The following is a 17330-nucleotide window of genomic DNA, read 5'->3' on the forward strand; positions in this document are numbered from 1 at the left end:
ATGGATGCACCGAAAATATTAATCGGTTAACATACTTGGCCACCCTGTATACGCTACAATTATGGCTGTCAGACAGCTTGAAAGGTCACCCTTTGACTGAGTTTATCGCCCATTGGTCGCTGATGCTGACAGCCACACATTTGCATACTCTCAAGGCTTTGAGTTTACGGTAGGTCAGCGTTCGTGCGCTCTTGATCTGTTTTTCCGCTTGGGGACGCATTCGGATTCCTTCACGCGCATAATGCATCCGCATTCTGAGCTGTCGCGCGCTTCTGTGCTTTGCCTTCACGCCAGCTCTCTTTCTACACTGATGACGCGTAGAGAATCTGGGGCAATCCAACTTAACCTACCAAGGCTGTAACGTAGCTGCCGTTCAACAGGTAACCGGGCTTAGCACATACTAATGCCGGTTAGGATCATCGTGCATATGCACCATCGCGATAACAACCGTATAGCCTCGTGTATACGGTATAGCGCAATAAAGCCCTAGATGCTCTTGCGCCATAAACCTCATGTATACGATAAGCAGAATACTCGACCTACGCGCGTCGCTACCAATTTCAATCTGGGCGAACATGAGATATTTTTCGGGCACATCAAAGGCTGACGTCTTCTTCGACGTTCCCTGAAAGCTGTTAGTCTCAAAACAGCGTTCGCCTACTGCACTCTGCATTCTCGGCCATTCATACTCAAACAACACATTCAAAGCTGCTGCCGGCATTGATCCTGTTTTTAATGTTCTGGCCCACGTTTGCATGATGACTGTTTGAAGGCGCTTTGGTCCAGCAGCTTTTAGGCGGCCGACCTGCGCAGAGGCAATGCGCAGAAGATATAGCAGGCGTTTTTTTTAGCCGAGAATAGTGCTAGAGAATAGATCTTCTGGAGCAACGCGGCTCCGTCGCTCGAGTAAAACAAAACCAAGTGTAGTTCAGTGGGACAGCTACGGCTTGCTTTCTCTTTTCATATTGTTGCAGCTCTTGTAAGGTTCTCAATTTACATCCTTGCTCAGGCATGCTCGGTGGAAGTGCATTATTCGCCAGATAAATTCAGAACGAAAGGATGAGGCTGCCCACGTCCCACCCCGCATGGTGTCGCTAAAAGCATGAAACGAATGTTCATAAACTTCATTCCAGGCAGCTGATGATTGATTTATTGATTGATTGATTTATTTATTGATTGATTGATTGATTGATTGATTGATTGATTGATTGATTGATTGATTGAAACCATCCTTATAGCTCTTCATGCGCACTCGCTTGAAGCACCAATGAGAACGCGTGGCTCCACCGTTCCCGCGATGGCAAAAAAATGATCGATGATTAGTGCATTTCATGGCAAAAAAGGAAAGAGAGGGCTACGAATACGCGATTTAGCATATGATCTTTCTTCTAATCTAGGCTTATTCATTGTGCAGCAGCGGCTATGGTACTCCAATGCGCACACGATATTGTGCTTTAACCTGGCCAGCAAATAAGTCTAGTCTCTTGAGAGTGCTGTGGCAGCAGTGGAGACGCTCTTTGCTTTGCATTCCACACAAATAAACTCAGCCTAGTCATACTTTATGATAACAGGGATGAGCGACTAGGTAATTTGAAAGTACTGATACGCAATTTTTGAGAGCGCAAAAGGCTCGCAGTACGGACAAACTAGGGCAACCTGTATAAGTGATAAACACGAACAGAATACTATGTTCAAAAGGAAGATTCATGCCGCAGTAATTAAGCACACGGCGTTATGAGAAACGCTAGGTATGAATTTTGGGGGATATCTGGTAAGGAGTATTAGTGTCGGGGTTTACTTTTGGAAATGCGGTTATGTGCCTAAACTCAGTGTATCAACAAGCGGGGATAAAAATAAACCAGAGAGCGGCTAACAGATTAGCATTAGCTGTTCTCCGAAAACCACTAATGAGGCGGTGCACGGGAAGAACATCGTGCAAGCGCAGGGTAAAGTTTTGCTCGAAGAACGGCTGCAGAAGATCGAGGGAAAACGATGTCCTGCGAAGGTATTTTGGTGCGTGCGCAAAAACAGCATTGACTCACAGTGAATAAAGAAACAACAAAACTACATAATTATTACTCATTGTATCAGAGAATAGAAACTAAATAGCATGAAAAAGAGGATGAACTTAGTTAAAGGAGCAACAAACACGCAACTTCGATGTGTCAGGAAATCTCAGGATAATGTCTAGACCGTTGCTAGCATCAAATATATATCCATACCCAATGAATAACCAGTGCACGGACGGTGAGTCAGTGATGTTTTCGAATTTAATGATGTCTTATTTCATCATGGATGAGTTTAATTCGTACTCAAAACAACGCGTGCGCAACTTTTCATAACCTATGAGGAATTTAGCGATTTGTTTGCGCAATTAAATTCTTCATTTACTGCTGCTTCCATATCTCAATCTTGGCTAACCAGTCTGTTTTATATACCCCGCTGTTATGCAGAAGTTTGTGTCAGCGGGGTAAACTCAAGCGTCCAACATGCCATGCACATTCATGTTGGTAAAACTCGTTAGCGATCCGACATCTCGTTAACCAGCACCGAGAGTGTGTCCGTGTAGCTACAGTCTGACTACGTTCTCCCTTTTGAGAACTGCGACACAATTATTGGTCCGGCATCGTCCAGCTTCATCCTTGTTTTCAGTGTTGAAGCTTGATAACACTACAAACTAAATAACGGAAGCCAGAAGCAATTTTGTTTTAAGGTAGAAGGGGGGAGGGGGGGGGGAGGGGGGGGGGGAGGGGGGAATAAATCACAGTACATAATCCTAAGGAATAGCTTATGCTACCCGAAAACAAAATACTCGTATTTCAGCTGACATGGTTTACAAGCATTTCAAATGTGCCGATAGTGTATCTAATACACTAATTGACCATGTTTTCTTAAGGGCATTCTAAAACTGCAAGTGTAATCAATGACGTAATAAGACCATTATACTATTCTCACTGCATTTAAATATAATACAATACCCACATGCAAAAACGGTGCAAGCACTTTCCACAACAAACTTTATGAATACAATTGCGAACAGAGATTGGTGGCTTGTTTTTCTTCTGGCAACGCTCCAAGCTATGCTCTCGAATAGTTTATTTCTCATTAAAGAACTGCCCTTGAAAAACTAAACACACACTTTTTTCAGATCTAAGAAAACATGCGGGGACGTGCGGTTTATTGTGAATTAAAAACGAACTACAAAATATAAAAGAACAAAGAGGCAGCCAGTAACTCAGTTGTATAGGAGACAAAGAAGAGGCATTCGAGAGCATTGAAACAATTTTCATACAAACTGAGAGCTTACGAAACAGTTCATGAATACACTATTATCAAAGCAAAACCTACAGAATGTAAACACTGGTTCATATATGTTGACGAATGCAACAGTCATTTCTAACATATTCAAACAATTATTTTCCTGTACTCAGTGTCCAACCCTTCAAAATACTGTCATACGATAACTTTTGCCGAATTACCCGTATTTCAAGCTTTTTCCCATTGATCACACCAAGTATAAATTGTCATTGGAAATCACCGGGCTAGTTATAGACAGAATGAAACTATTTTCTAGCAACATTTCTCCTGCATTCAGCAATATCATAAACTGCACCTCGATAAAAGGCATCTTATCTGATTAACTGTAAATATTTAAATATCTCCTTTTTCCAAAAATACAAAAAATATGAACTAAATATAAGCAGGAGACGCATTTGCTTATTGCTATTTGCAGAAAATTGCCGAGAAGCGCACAGTAACTTAATCACTATGTTATATTAACGGTACCGATAAGAAGTACCCACATATTACTATTTTGTATCGCTTATTGGTAAAAAAGAAAGCGGCAGCCTTCGGAGGTATTATTGACGCAACTTTTTATACTATTTGCTTCACGACGCATTACTTCATAATTGGTATCAAACATCCTGGAAATAAATGAATCGCTCTCGAAGAATGGCTCATCAACAGAAGAGTCCAGCAAGACTCACTATTCGGTCTACCTTTATTTAGTTTTACTAAACCTAAATTCCATATTACTTCACGATAACAACTCATTTATGATTCATTGTTCTACCAGAAATTTATGTAATAATTACACACATATTTCTGTCATCTACGGCGGCCCTGTACACAAAGTGAACTGTATGTTACCGCACAACAACCCCCCTCCCCCCTTTCATCAAAAGAAGAGTTTTGCATTTCCATAGCCACAAGTGTAAACCTCAAGCAAAACTATTTATACGATTAATAAACTTCGCAAAAAAAATGGTCACTTGGCTTGCTCCCAACCCGCTCCGTAATAACAGGTAAAAATGATGGGTGCTCACCTTAAGTTAAATTCACGTGCTCAAATATCTTTAATGGCATTTACACACAGAGAAACCGTAAAACAAGCTTGAATTTTTTTTTGTAATAAGTTATGTTGTCACTTTTTTATACTAGTCCCTTGAATACTGTCTCTTATCACGGGACAATACCTACGCTATGCGTACTAAGCATCGTCAAGGATTACAAACCCAAGCGCTTATAGTATCAATATTTTCAACAACAATAAAACACATTAATTTCTGACATTCAGCTCCGTGAACACGCTCTCTTTGTGCTATCTGTTTCCATGAAACGTAGCTATAAATATCTGCCGGGTTATTAAGATTGAAATCGTTATGTATACTTCCATATCTTCATGAGTTAACCATATCTATATCAGGCTTCATGAGTTAACCATATCCATATTAGGCTTTCTGAAAAGAAAACAATTTACTTCAGAAAGACAGGATTTCCTGCTGCACTTTTAAGTCTATATTACAATAATATTCTTCTTAGAATAAATAACCTATTTCAAAAAACATGTCGTTAAGCAGCAGTTTATTAAATCATGAGCATTGTTTTGTTGATATACTTTCATGTACCCATATGCTTATTTATGATAATCTGTACCTTCTTATTATAATCCTATTTTATAACGTCTTATATTTATTACACTGTGATGCCCATTTTTATCAAGCCTGCTTCCTGCTTTTATTGGACGATCATCTGATCATGGTTGTTTTTATTAAAACATAATGCATAAACTTTTAGAAAAAGATTCTTCATCTTTTTATTTCTACCTGTCTCTCACAAAACGCAGTAAGGGCAAAAGGTAAGATAGTGGTAATTTAAGCACCTCCCGTAAAAATGAAAATGTCAGTATGGTTATACTTGAAGTTGTGTTATGTTTAAAAGAAATAGGTCGACCATGGACGCACGCAGTATGCCAATATGCCAAATTGCGAAATCAAAAATCAATCGCATCACGATTAATAAAAAGATGATATTCCACGTGATGACGGTGTATAATAACGCCCAAATGGCAGAAAAAAGTGCTGTAGACAAGGCAGTGGCAGTGATTCATTCACTAGGTCTGGTAAGTCCAAAGAGGCAACTGAACATATCATGCTGGAACGTCACACTATTCGGATGTCGATATTTGCCAAAGAAGCACCTCTGGATCACTACGATGTAGGTAAAATGAAGATAAAGTGAGCGTGACCGGGGCAGTGTTTTGAAAGATAACGTTTGGAAAATTGTGGGTTTGAAGTCAGGGGAGGGTATAAAGAGCGATTCAATTAGGACTGGAAACTCGATACATCGCGAAATAAATTGGAGCTTGCATTTAGGGATACGGTAGTTTCCAAAATAATGATTAAGCTTAAAGAGAAGGATCAAAATATTAGATGACTAATTGTTAGCCTTGCTACGCCTGACACAGTCCTGTTTCGAAGCGGACGCTCGTACTATCCATCCATCCAAGAGAAAAACAGTTGCAGAGAAGCCCGGAAAAGGGACGTGAACAGCTGCAGGCTGCAACTAGCTGTCAGCTGGCGTTAATTTTAAACGAACCATGGCTGAGGGTCGTCGCAAGTAATTACCAAAGATTCAACATTCCAGCAGAGCTATAAGCACTCACTCAACTGGGCAGCACTTCCGATGCGCGACACTTGGCGACTCCGCGTTGCATTGTTGAGTTCAACAAAACTTGAAGTGGGCTAGATGGTGTCCTGTGTGTCCTGTGTCTTCTTCTCTTGTGTTTGTCTTCCTGTGCGCTTTAACTTCAGTCTAATTGTTGAGTTCGTCAGCGAAACCCTGGCAAGTCGAGCTCTGTACGGAACAGCATAATCTTTATGCACTTGCTTGAAGGGCCCACGTAAATATCATGCACGTTGTCCCTATCGTCACTCCGCTATGCTGTTTGCCGAAATGGGTGCTATTGCTTCCCAGTTGTCTTTGAAGGAGCGCGTCGAACATCTGGCCTCGTCACCTGAGACAGCGCCGCAGAAACAGAAACCAGTGTACTTTCCTAAAATTAAAAACACTGGTTCAAACAAAAAAAAAGCAGCCAAAGAGTGGACACGAAAAACATACAAGCAAGCGTTGAAAAAATGAAGATAAGGAAACATGAGTAAAGCCAAGATCACTCGCCAAAGATGGGGATATTGCGCGCACATTCCTGCTGGAAACCTTCAAAGGCGTAATAAACTTCTCAGTGATTCATATACTGATATCAGCGTTTTTGTCGAACAGGCACGAGACGGGCAGTTCGACAAGCTCCCACACCGCCATCGTCTCCGCTGAGAGCTTCGCGTACGTCAGACAGGTCCCTCGCTTCCAACGCAGACATCCTACGGTGACACAGAGTGAAGGAAAGCGGTGAAGACAGCGTCTGCTTTTTTCGGTTCCCTCAGCGGTTGAAGGCTGCGAGCACCGGCGCCTCAGCAAATCCTTTTTAACTTTCGACCTCACATCACAGCACTGTCCACGAACGGTGCCACCTGAGCGCTCTCGAAATCTTCAGGTGCCCTTTGTGCGCTCACGAGATTTCACTCGCTCCTCGGATGTTTTAGATTTTAGAGAATTCACTGGTCACTTCCTTGTTCTTTTCCCGCCATCCAGAGAGACACAGTTCACTTTGGCATACTTCGATTGTGGTCGTCTTTCTCCTTTTCTGCCCCGTGTGCGCATCTTTCTGTAAGCCGTTCTCACGTTTCCGCATCCACCTTTGCTTCACGAACGTCAATTAGATTCCATGCACCATTAAACTCAGATCACGTTCCCGCACTAATTCTTCGCTCGACTACCAAAAAAATAAAAGATTAGCTGGGGTTTAGCTTTAGTTAAACCCGGTAAGTTGCGTAAGCAAAGAAGACATAGCTTCTATTTCTTTTTCTTATTCTTCTTCTTCATATTATCCTTCTTCTTCTTCTTCTATTCTGCGGCGCGGCGTGGCTACCCACCGCATTTACCCGACAGCTTGAAGAGGGGCCCCATCTGCAGTCGATCTTTTTGATATGGCAACGACGCGCCGTCTCAGCGCGGCATGGCTACCGGCTGGGTTTACGCGACGGGCTGAAACGTCGCGTGCTATTGCTTACGTAATAAAAAAGAAAACAAATTTTAATTCAGCCGTTCTTCTTCATGTTTTGCTTCACCTCTTGAAACATATAATATCCATGTACGTTCATTTTTTTGGTATGCCTGAAAATCTCTGCAGCCCCGGCGACAGAACCAGGTTTCTATTTCATGTACAAAATAAACTTGAAACCATTATAGAATAACTACAGCACATGCCGTGTACTCTAAGCTCGAAATTCATCTCTCGTGCAGCAAACACTGTGCCGAGCATCACGTCGCGAAGATATATTCTTCAACCAAGCGCGATTTTCGCCTTCAACTATACCAACCCTGGGGCGCACGCGTCAGGTGAAAAGTAGCGTATAGTCACATAGCAATGCCACGTATCATCTCTCTCCTACTTGGCAGATGCACACCTGTCATGTTCGCAGGGGAGTCATTGTGGATACCTAACAAAGTAAGGAAGGGTTAAAAAGGGGACTCTGCAGATAAGTGAAGAGAAGGAATTTTTTACGGTCATTTCTCAAGAGTAGTATTTCTGTCTATTTACAACGCAGCGGAGACTATTGTTTTCGGGGCCAACCAGGCAACCACTTACGCGTGATTCAGGTTTAACACGTTAGAGAATTGGCTACTATGATCAACATTGCAAAAGCATCGAGGTTAAAGATGCCGCCCCTGCCCAGAATTTCTTGGTATAGACCTAAGCACATCAATTTCCGCCCATGCGACGCTTCTGCGAAAAGCATGCGCCCGAAGGTCGACGTCATGACTGAAGCTGCTTTACAAAGACATTCAGTGGAGCCTCCGAAGAAAGGCATCGAAGCACAGAAAGAGGACTTCCGGAAGAGCGCGCGGAGGTTACCTGGCGATGCCTGAAGCAAAAATCAGCGCACGATAATAGAGAAAAACAGCGAAAGGTGTCAGGCCTTAATGCCACGCTTGCAGCGCCCCAGGCATGTAAGTAGATGAAGATGGCGGCTGTGCTTCTTATTCATAAACAGCAAAATAAAAGTGGCACTGGAAAAACCAGCTTTTGTAACTACAGCCGTGCCTGGTTAATATGGACACTTTAGTTTCCGATCAACGAGTCATGAAAAGAAATACAAAAAGGATTTTTATTCAGAAAAAAATGGTAATTAATGACTGCTTTTGTACATAATGGTGTGCACTGGACTGAAAATTTGACAGAACACCGGCAACTTTCAGTGCATTATTCTCGTCGTGCATTATTCTCGGCCTTCGAAAAATTGTAGTGCAGTCTGAAGCGACTCGCGCTCCATGACACGCGTGATGGTGGGCTTTGTGTTGATCGAACTTTCCAGCACGAACTCCTCACTGGCTGATGAATCAGCGTCCGATTCTCTACTCAACACTGCTTCCAAAATGGCCTCGTCACTGAGTAAAGTATCCGCCAAGTAGCTGCTTGAGATTCTCCTGAGGCGAGGAAACAGCCAACTTGTAGATACAAACCCCTTCTCTATAAATCCCTCGACTCGAGATACCATGTCTGTTATTAAAACTCGTCAGTCATCCTCTTAAGTAGTCACGCCTAGACAGAGCGTAGAATAATTTTTCTCAGTAAGCATCACCCTGTTTTATTAAACAAAATATTCCGTAATTCATCACAGCTAAAACCTATCAAGACGGAGGATAAGGAGCGCTACATACCTGTTAATGTTGCCGAAACAACGAGCCTTCTCTTGAAGCATTTTGTCGCTCACGACAGCACCATTCGCGCGCACATTCCCAAACCATATTAACAAGGCTGACTCCCTTTCTTCGAACTGCGCTGGGCGCTGTCAGACTGTGGCTGACGCTGTGATCCTGACTTTAAGTCATTTATCGGAGTCTTGTAGTATCAATGCTACCGTCGACCTGGCGAGGCTGCGGTCTAGTTTAACTTGGGCCCAGTCCCTCACTGCTTGGATTGACTGAGATGGATTTTGCCGCTAGTATTCACAGATTGCTTTTTTCGCGCCTACGTTCAGCTCTATTCTTTTGCGTTTTAACTCCCGCCATGCAAAAGCCACACTCAAGTTGAGGGTTACAGGCTCATGATGCTTTGCACATTTTTGCTTAGTTAACCTTTCTGCCTTTTCGTTCTTCTGATTCTCACTTTTTTGTCTTGTACTGTTTCCGCACGGAAGCGAGGGAGACAGCTTGGCAAGCTGCTATGCAGAAGGCTATCGAAATCCCATCTTCCTGGTGCCGTTTGTATGTGTTCCTATGAAACAAACACGGCAAGCTGAAGTACAGTTTAGAACTACAGCTAGCCGACTACGAAGAGCTCAGACCTTGTCAAGGCCGCATCGTTGACTCAAAGCGAAACCGACATGCGAACCGCCTGGGGAGCAAAATATGGCAATTCGGCAGCGAAAACCAGGAGTCATGAGAGGGAAGCGCGTCCAAAACGGGACGCCCAGTTCCGGTTGCGTGCTCGTCGCCTATCTTTTGTCGCTCTACTTTGAGAGTGTGTCTTAACTCTGACCGAAAAGCTTTAACGGCTTCGTGCGCTTTGGGGAAGAAAACTTCAGTTCCCGCCGCCACTTTAGGCACTTGTCTTTCTTCCTGTCATTTCTTTCTTACGCTTTTACCGGCCTCTCTGCTCACGTTCAGCAGAGTTTATTACAACCACATGTTGCTGTTTTCCCGACTGCGGCAGCCCTCGGTTTGCTGTGGACGTTCCTCTGCACTCTTGCGCTCCCCCCTCCCCCCCCCCCCTCCCCTAAAACGGCGACACGCCGGCTTTGGTTCTTTCCAACCCCACAGTACTCGTTCAAGCATCCGTCCGTATCGGCTGTCGCGTAGGTTCGCGGGCGGCGCGTCCTTCTTTAATTTGCGTTCGGACACCTCTACTTTTCTCAAGCACTGTCCGTATTAACGGGAGAAAAATAAATGGGCTCAAGTGGGCAGTGTGCATTCTTGCCCAGTCCATTGCCCAGACAACGCGTTTCCATATTAACGAAGCATAAATACATTGAAAACGTTTCGTCCCCAGAAAACCTGTCCATAATTCGGGTCGTCCATATTAACAAAGATCATATTAACGGGGCACGACTGACTAGTTATCTTCAGCAACAGCACTTTCCAGACTATTCAATGACCACGATGTCAATCGATGTAACGTCGTAGATTCGGTTTAGACAGGGTTTGATTTGCGGTTATCTCCGGCGCAATGTGGTCAGACGGAAGCGCTTCCAGAGGATTTCTGCTACATTCGTTAGCATTGTCGTACAAGACCGTAAAATTAAACACTTTCCAGAATAATCCGCAAGAGCCAGTAAGTACGCACGTGCATGCTTGCATTAAAAGCTGTGTTCGCTCGCTTTCCTTTTCCGAGGGAAAGATAGAGTTGCAGTCAAGCTCAGGGTAGCGCAAAGCGTCCTTGTGCACACGTGCTAGCGTTCTGCTAACGCACTTTCGATAGAAATTGCCGCTTTTTTTTTTTGTGAGGCGTCTGCTGTACACGACAGCCTAAAAAAACCCAGCTAATCGTAGCGTACGGCGCGATAATTCCCAAAAAGGACTCCCTCTTCGAGAAGCTACCCGAAATGAACGGCGCAAACATAAGTCCAACGCACATTAACAAAATAATCTCAATTCCGTCATCCGAATAATGAACGCGTCATCAGATTCTGAGCAATGAAAAAGCGCGCACAGAGGAAAAAAGCGTAGAGAACATTCCATTTTATCTCAATAAGAGTCAAGGTGCGGAAACAGGGCTTGTTCGGCAACAGGCGTAAGCTAGTAATATCTTAGCTAAAATAAAAGGAAGTTGGCAGAGCCTTAACCTGAAAAAGGAAAAGAAAATACGGCTCTGGGCCTAGCGTAGTGAATTGCTATCTAGAAAGGGGAACAGGCGGGAAAAGGCGTCGGAGGGTGAACTAGAATGAATAATTGAAGTTTGTGGGGATAAGGTAGCCACCGCTAGCTTAAGGTCCTACTAATGTTTCTATTACGGTAGAATTAGTAGGACTTTAAGCTAGCTGTGGCTACCTTATCTCCACATCAGACTTGCGGCAATAAAGGCCGTAAAGGCCGAACCATATATACTAATATCCCCAAGGCAAGGTCTGTGCTGGAGTGTTGCGAGTCCTTGCATGTTAGCATTCCCATGCTCCAGCTTGATTTCTCGTTATCAGTTTTAGAGGATGTGAATGTGGGCTCAGTTATTTGCAAAGGAGTAGTAATGGCATACGGAGGGTGCACGACGCGGCTAATAGTAAATAAGAGGGTGGGGCGCATCAAAGTGCAACGCTCTGTACGTCAAGGCTGCCCCCTGTCGCCATTGCCTTTTTGCTTGTATATTGAACCTTTTTGTCTGAACATTATCGAGAGCAGCAGTGTCCTAGGTTTTCATTTGCATGCAGCAGAGGTCCGCATACTCGCGTATGCCGATGACATTGCCGTCTTCTGTGCCGACTACGAAAGCATTCGCAGTGTTGTCATATTGGTGAAGGACTTTTGTTCTGTGAGCGTATATAGTGCTGTCAACTGGGATAAGTGTATAGGTTTCGGGCATGGAGAGTGGCCCACAACCCTGGCGAATTTCGTGAACATGCCTTGGGTAACAATCCCAGTGAAGTATTTAGGAGTGCACCATCGGCACGTTGTTTTTCCTTCTACTTTGTATTTAATTATCTTTCCCCCTAAACAGATTACATAACTAATTTAGGTGAATACCGAGGTAAAAATTCAAAAAGAAAATGAAATAAAGTACAATCCCCAATGCTTGCCTTGGCCTCGCCGACTGCTCTTTCCTTCATGTGTTTTAACGAGCACCCTCATTTCCCCTTCATTTATCTGCTTATAAGAACTGGTGCGATGTCTTTCTCCCAATTCCATTGTACAGGTCCATGGAATTAGGTCTTCAAACGAGTAAAAAATATGGCTGTGCCAGGGGGAGGAAAAAGTTTCTTTTTCAAGCTCCATAGCAATACACTAGAAAATAAGACCTATTTAGAAATGATTTTTTTGTAACTTGGGGAAATCACTGCTTCATATGCTGCAAGCCGGAAACTATCGAACACGTTTTCTTAGACTGTTGCGAAGCCTTTTTCTTCTGGAATATTCTACAACGAACGATTAAAAAAGGCCTACCCGATGATGCATTCGGAATTCGATTTTTACCAATTGAAAATGATTATGGGCTACCGCTGGACTCGATCATGTTATTGGGCCTGAACAGTACCTGGCGATCCAGAATGGCTATCAGGCATGCAGACAATGCGAGTAAAATACGGCAGTATTATCTAGAAGCCGTTGCGGGCATTATTGATGTTTTCAAGACACAAGACCGAATGCCTGAGTGACTTCCGAGAATGGAAGTGTACACGTACCTGATTTTTAATGGATCATGCAGCCCGAGCTCGCGTGGTTTTTAACCCATGTTGCGTGTTTGTCGACTAATATGCTTTATATGTAAAATCTGATTATGAATTTGGCAACAAAGAAAAAAACAGCTAGCTTAAAGCGGTAAGTGTTAACCATGATGGAAGTCGTTCTTGTTTGCTTTTTTTATAATAGGACATTGTTGGGCTCGTATTGAAGCAAAAATAAGAATCGCTTCGGTTCGCTGACACCAAGACTGATGTTTGCATTACTAAGAGTAAGGTGCCAGTGAACTCAGAAGCAGCACTTTTTTTTCTAAAAGTTCACAAGTACTAATGATCAACGCTCAGCTAGATTGGGGATGCGCGATATTTGCTTGAAAGGTTATCAATAAAGGTTGAAACAAGTTGGAGGAAGAAAGGCATGCACACATATGATTGTTCAAATTTTTCGATGTGATAGCCGGTTGGCCCTGGGGATAATGAGGATAACTGGGCTTGTTGGTATGCCATTGATTACGAGGCAGCTCACCAGGAAACACCTGTTCCCTCGTCCCTCTTCCTGTCTGTGTTTCCTGGTGCGCTGCCTCGTAATCAATGGCCCTGAGGGGTAAAATTGGAATTAGTTCGAATAAATATAGCTTTCCAAACCTGCCTCGCAGATGACATACTGGGTACAAGTGAGATGGGAGTGGTTTGGTCTACATGTGGGCGCAGGTGGCGCGGTGCAATGGGTAAGGCCTCGTGATGAGGGGAGTTTGCCCTGTTCTTTTCTCAGTGACCCAGTGGAATGCTGTTTACTTGACTGTAGAGAGAGCATTACGTGCTTGCACGTGCATTCGCACATGTTTGGGCGATCGAACAAGCCCTTCGTTTGCTTTATTGTCCTTCGGAACGAATCGCTCTGGAATGATGACCGGCATGCGATCGCTGGCAGTCTTGTAAGAGCTTCGTATTGGGCAGTTAGCCCTGCAAGTTGCGTTATCTGAAAGCAATTTAAATGACACACACAAAATATTATTTCTACTTGATAAAGAACTATCCCAGCCAAGCACGAAGCTCGTGGGTGCGCCGCTGTCTTCGCTTCCGACTGCCCACACTTCGTGGAGCTTAGAGTCATATTCGCGAAGGGCACGCTTTAAACAAAACAATTATCCGATGCTGATTGACATCCACAATAAGCCCATTCATGTATACGGCCTATGCGTTCCAATCCTTTGGCAGGGTACTAAAGCCTCCTTAGTAGACCCCACACTTCTGCGAACGCGAAGATATCACCGAAGTGCTTGTTTGCCGAACACTTCTGATAATTTTTGCAGGTGTGAATCGCTATTGGACAGCGCACAGGGAAGTGCCGAGTACTTGATCTTGCACCTAACATGGCACGAACAAAATGGGGCAAAAAATGCACATCGCTGGAGAGCTCGACGACCATGCGTGAAACAGAGAGACGGGGGCAGAAAAGAATGAAAAGAAGGTTTTTCTTTCCGCCAAGGCAGTTTTGTTTGAATGCGGCCACTCACCCACCTGTTTTCTTGACGTCACAATGTTTACAAACAGGGAGAGGTCTACTGAATGTCACGCTGTCACGAATGTCACAAATGTACACTGTTACTGGCGGCGGCGGTAGAACGCATTAATGCATCCATAAGAAACTGCACGTAAATACGGAGGCGAAGGGTTATTACGTAATGACACAGTTCATGTATATGTCTACCGTGAAACACATCTAAAATAACGAATGTAAAAGCACATGGTAAATGCTACAGAGATAGAAGGAGTAAGTACTGATTGTCCTAATTTTGGTTTTGGGCTGACAAAATTTCATAAAAAATTAATATAACAGGCTCTCTACCGCACTCTTCCCTAAAACGTCGCTGCCTTTCAAAATAAAAAAAAAACATCAACAGGGTGGAAGTCACATCTTAAACGTCCACTTGTCAGAAAATATTAATATTGCATATAGTTTATTAGGTTGAGTCTCGCATACAGCTGAGGCCGTATGGAATGTAGTAGTGGAGGGCTCCGCCAGTTTCGGCCATCAGGGGTTCTTTACAGTTCACCGATGTCAATAGGTACCCGGGCGCCTTGTTCTTCGCCTTCAGTGAAAAGTCGCCACTCCGGCCGGAATCGCTTTACACTCAACAATACGATGAAAGATTTCGTGACACGAATACTGCGGCCGCTGAAAGTTTAAGACTGCGACCACAAATAGGGACGTTGGCGTACAGTCTATCATTGTGAGTCTGCTGTACATCTTTGCTTCCACTATGTGAATTCTCCAGGTCCTTGGATTGTCAAACCCCGCGAGATATAGGAGGACCCAAGATTTCAAAGCAGTTCATTTGCGTTTCAGTTGGAACGCAGTCTTCAGAGACAAACATCAAATGCCAGAAGCACGGCGACAGCGTATGACGGTGAACAGTTAAGCACACCCGTGGCAATGTAATCCATTATCACTTGTTCAGACGGTTTATCATTTCAAATGGGAGTCAAGCGCATTACAGTTTTCGTGGAGCGAGAATTCATCGAGAGCAACCTGCGCTGTGCATGCACATTACGAACGTCGCTCTCGATCTTTGCTCCGTCGTTCTAATTCCGTTTGGCAAATCTGAGCTTCTTTTGAAATGCGCAGTTTGTTGCATCTTTCGTAGAAACGACGCAGTTGATTTTGACACAAGAGTCCAGTCGTTTCACTCTACAAGACAAATCTCGACTGTCAATCCAGAGTCAACTTTGCCAAGCAAGACACCATTCAAGCTTTACTAAGACGGCTTATCCATAGAATGATACGTCACTTGGATAAACATAAAGGCTTCGCATTCAGCGCATCCACTTATAGTGTCAAACAATAGCACACATCCGGTGCTTCCGCAATGAAACTCGAGTAAGCCTAGCGGCTGAATTGTTCCTCCTGGCAATGTGCCACTCGGCCCAGTTTCTTGGCAACGCATTCGGACGTCAACTTCCGGAGAGTGACTTGCGTGTAATGATTCGCAACCTTGCAGTCTCAGGTGCCTCACCGGTCCGGAATAGACCCTGCATAACTTCGGGCTTTGCCCAAGTCTTAGATGTAATCCATCTTTGCACAGTGCATATTTGTCGGTAGAAGATGAGCAGTCAACACAACACTGTTGAAGTATGGCTTTGGTATGCCGTCGAAAGCCGCCGGCCCCTACCCGGTGACAGCGTAGAGAAAACGTCGGACGGACAGAATCGCTCAAGAGTAAAAAGCGGCACTCAGCGCACCACATTTGTAGTCTTTTTTTCCCCTCCCAAATAATAAGATACATTGCACCTGCAGCAACACGCAACGCTGACATTAATCGCTTACAAGTATTCCAGGTGGCAGGTTTGAAAAGTCAAGGGTAATTCGTGAGTCATGAGTAACCCACAGTAAAAAAGGGCTTTGAATATTTTGCCAACAGAACGTATTGGTGTAATCGATTGGAAGAGCGTGGCGTAACACGTTCTTGGTCCAGCAATGTTGAGAGACAAATACAGGTACAAGAAAGGTTTCATAAAAATGGTGAACAGGTCGTTTTTTTTTTTTTTTTTCTTTAAATGTTGCTCTTATGTATCGTCCTTCGTTGAGAGTAATCACCTATCCAGCACGTAGTATGGTTGCTATGGTTCCTTGTTTTGACAAAATTGGCACTTTTGCAAGAAGGAAAAACAAAACCTTGGACAAGGTGGCAATTAAGGTCTTCCCAAAGTTTTTGCTACCGTTTAGAAGCTAGAATACAGAGGTCACGCCCGTAAAGTTCCCCAAACAACAAGTGCAAGGTAACGAAAGGCGTCGCGGCCGTGCGGTGGGCACAGCGAGCGCTCACCTGAAACTGGGCGCGGTGGAGCACGTGGTCCAAGACGCGTGCACCGTCCTCGCAATAAATAGACTCCTCCGGGACGGGTGGCAGCGCGCGCGCGCGCCGAGACGACTGCCGGGGCGGTGCCGCGGCGCGCCTCGCGCGTGCCTCAGCTCTCCCACGTGACCGAGCCGCGGCCCAGGTGGCGTCCGTGTGCTAGGCGCGTCGTCAGCGCTGCTGCTGAGCGCGCTCGATTTCGGCTTTATTTCGGTTTACATTCTTTACTTTTCGCTATCTATGTCTCATTCGTACTGAAATTCTTGGTTTTATTGTGTTGAATAATTTAAGCCACTCATCAAAACACGTAGCTGCAGCTGCTCGTCGGAGAATTACGAAGTAGAGGTCAAACATGGAACGCACGCTGACCTCATTTTCTGATTGGAAGTTTAAAAAAAAGCATACAAGCGCGAATATTCCTTTCGAGCTGTCAAAGGTTCCACGTATGTTGACGCTCAGACTTGACTTCAAAGCAAAAGCGGCTCAAGAGTTGCTTCCCTGACAACGCTTACTAACGGAAAGAACAGAGGAGTCGACTGGTGTACAGACTTGCGGCGGCGCTCGGTTGACCGCTCTGTAGCGACGAGAGGTCCGCGATGCAAACAGAGCGCCGCTAGCGAAAATAATTTCTAAGATCACCGCCTAGACATCCCAGTCGTAAAAAAAAAAATTCCAAAACGAGCTACTGCTACATCACAGGAAAGAGAACAGAAGCAATCGGAACAAGCAGGCATCTTGATGTTGC

General features: G+C 44.3%; 1 protein-coding gene across 2 annotated transcripts in view; it reads right to left on the minus strand.

Annotated features, from left to right (window-relative positions):
- Nucleotides 1-16682, minus strand: part of LOC146177390 (protein stum homolog) — a 316488-nt gene extending 299806 nt beyond the window's left edge. For both annotated transcript variants that reach the window (XM_084580445.1, XM_084580446.1), the window contains exon 1: nt 16556-16682. The gene's annotated coding sequence lies outside the window, so the exon portion shown is untranslated. The remainder of the gene's footprint in view (nt 1-16555) is intronic.
- Between the last annotated feature and the right edge of the window lie 648 nt (nt 16683-17330).

This window comes from Amblyomma maculatum, chromosome 10 (assembly GCF_055883805.1).
Source record: "Amblyomma maculatum isolate TAMU_Amacu chromosome 10, ASM5588380v1, whole genome shotgun sequence".
Taxonomy (NCBI): Eukaryota; Metazoa; Arthropoda; class Arachnida; order Ixodida; family Ixodidae; genus Amblyomma; species Amblyomma maculatum.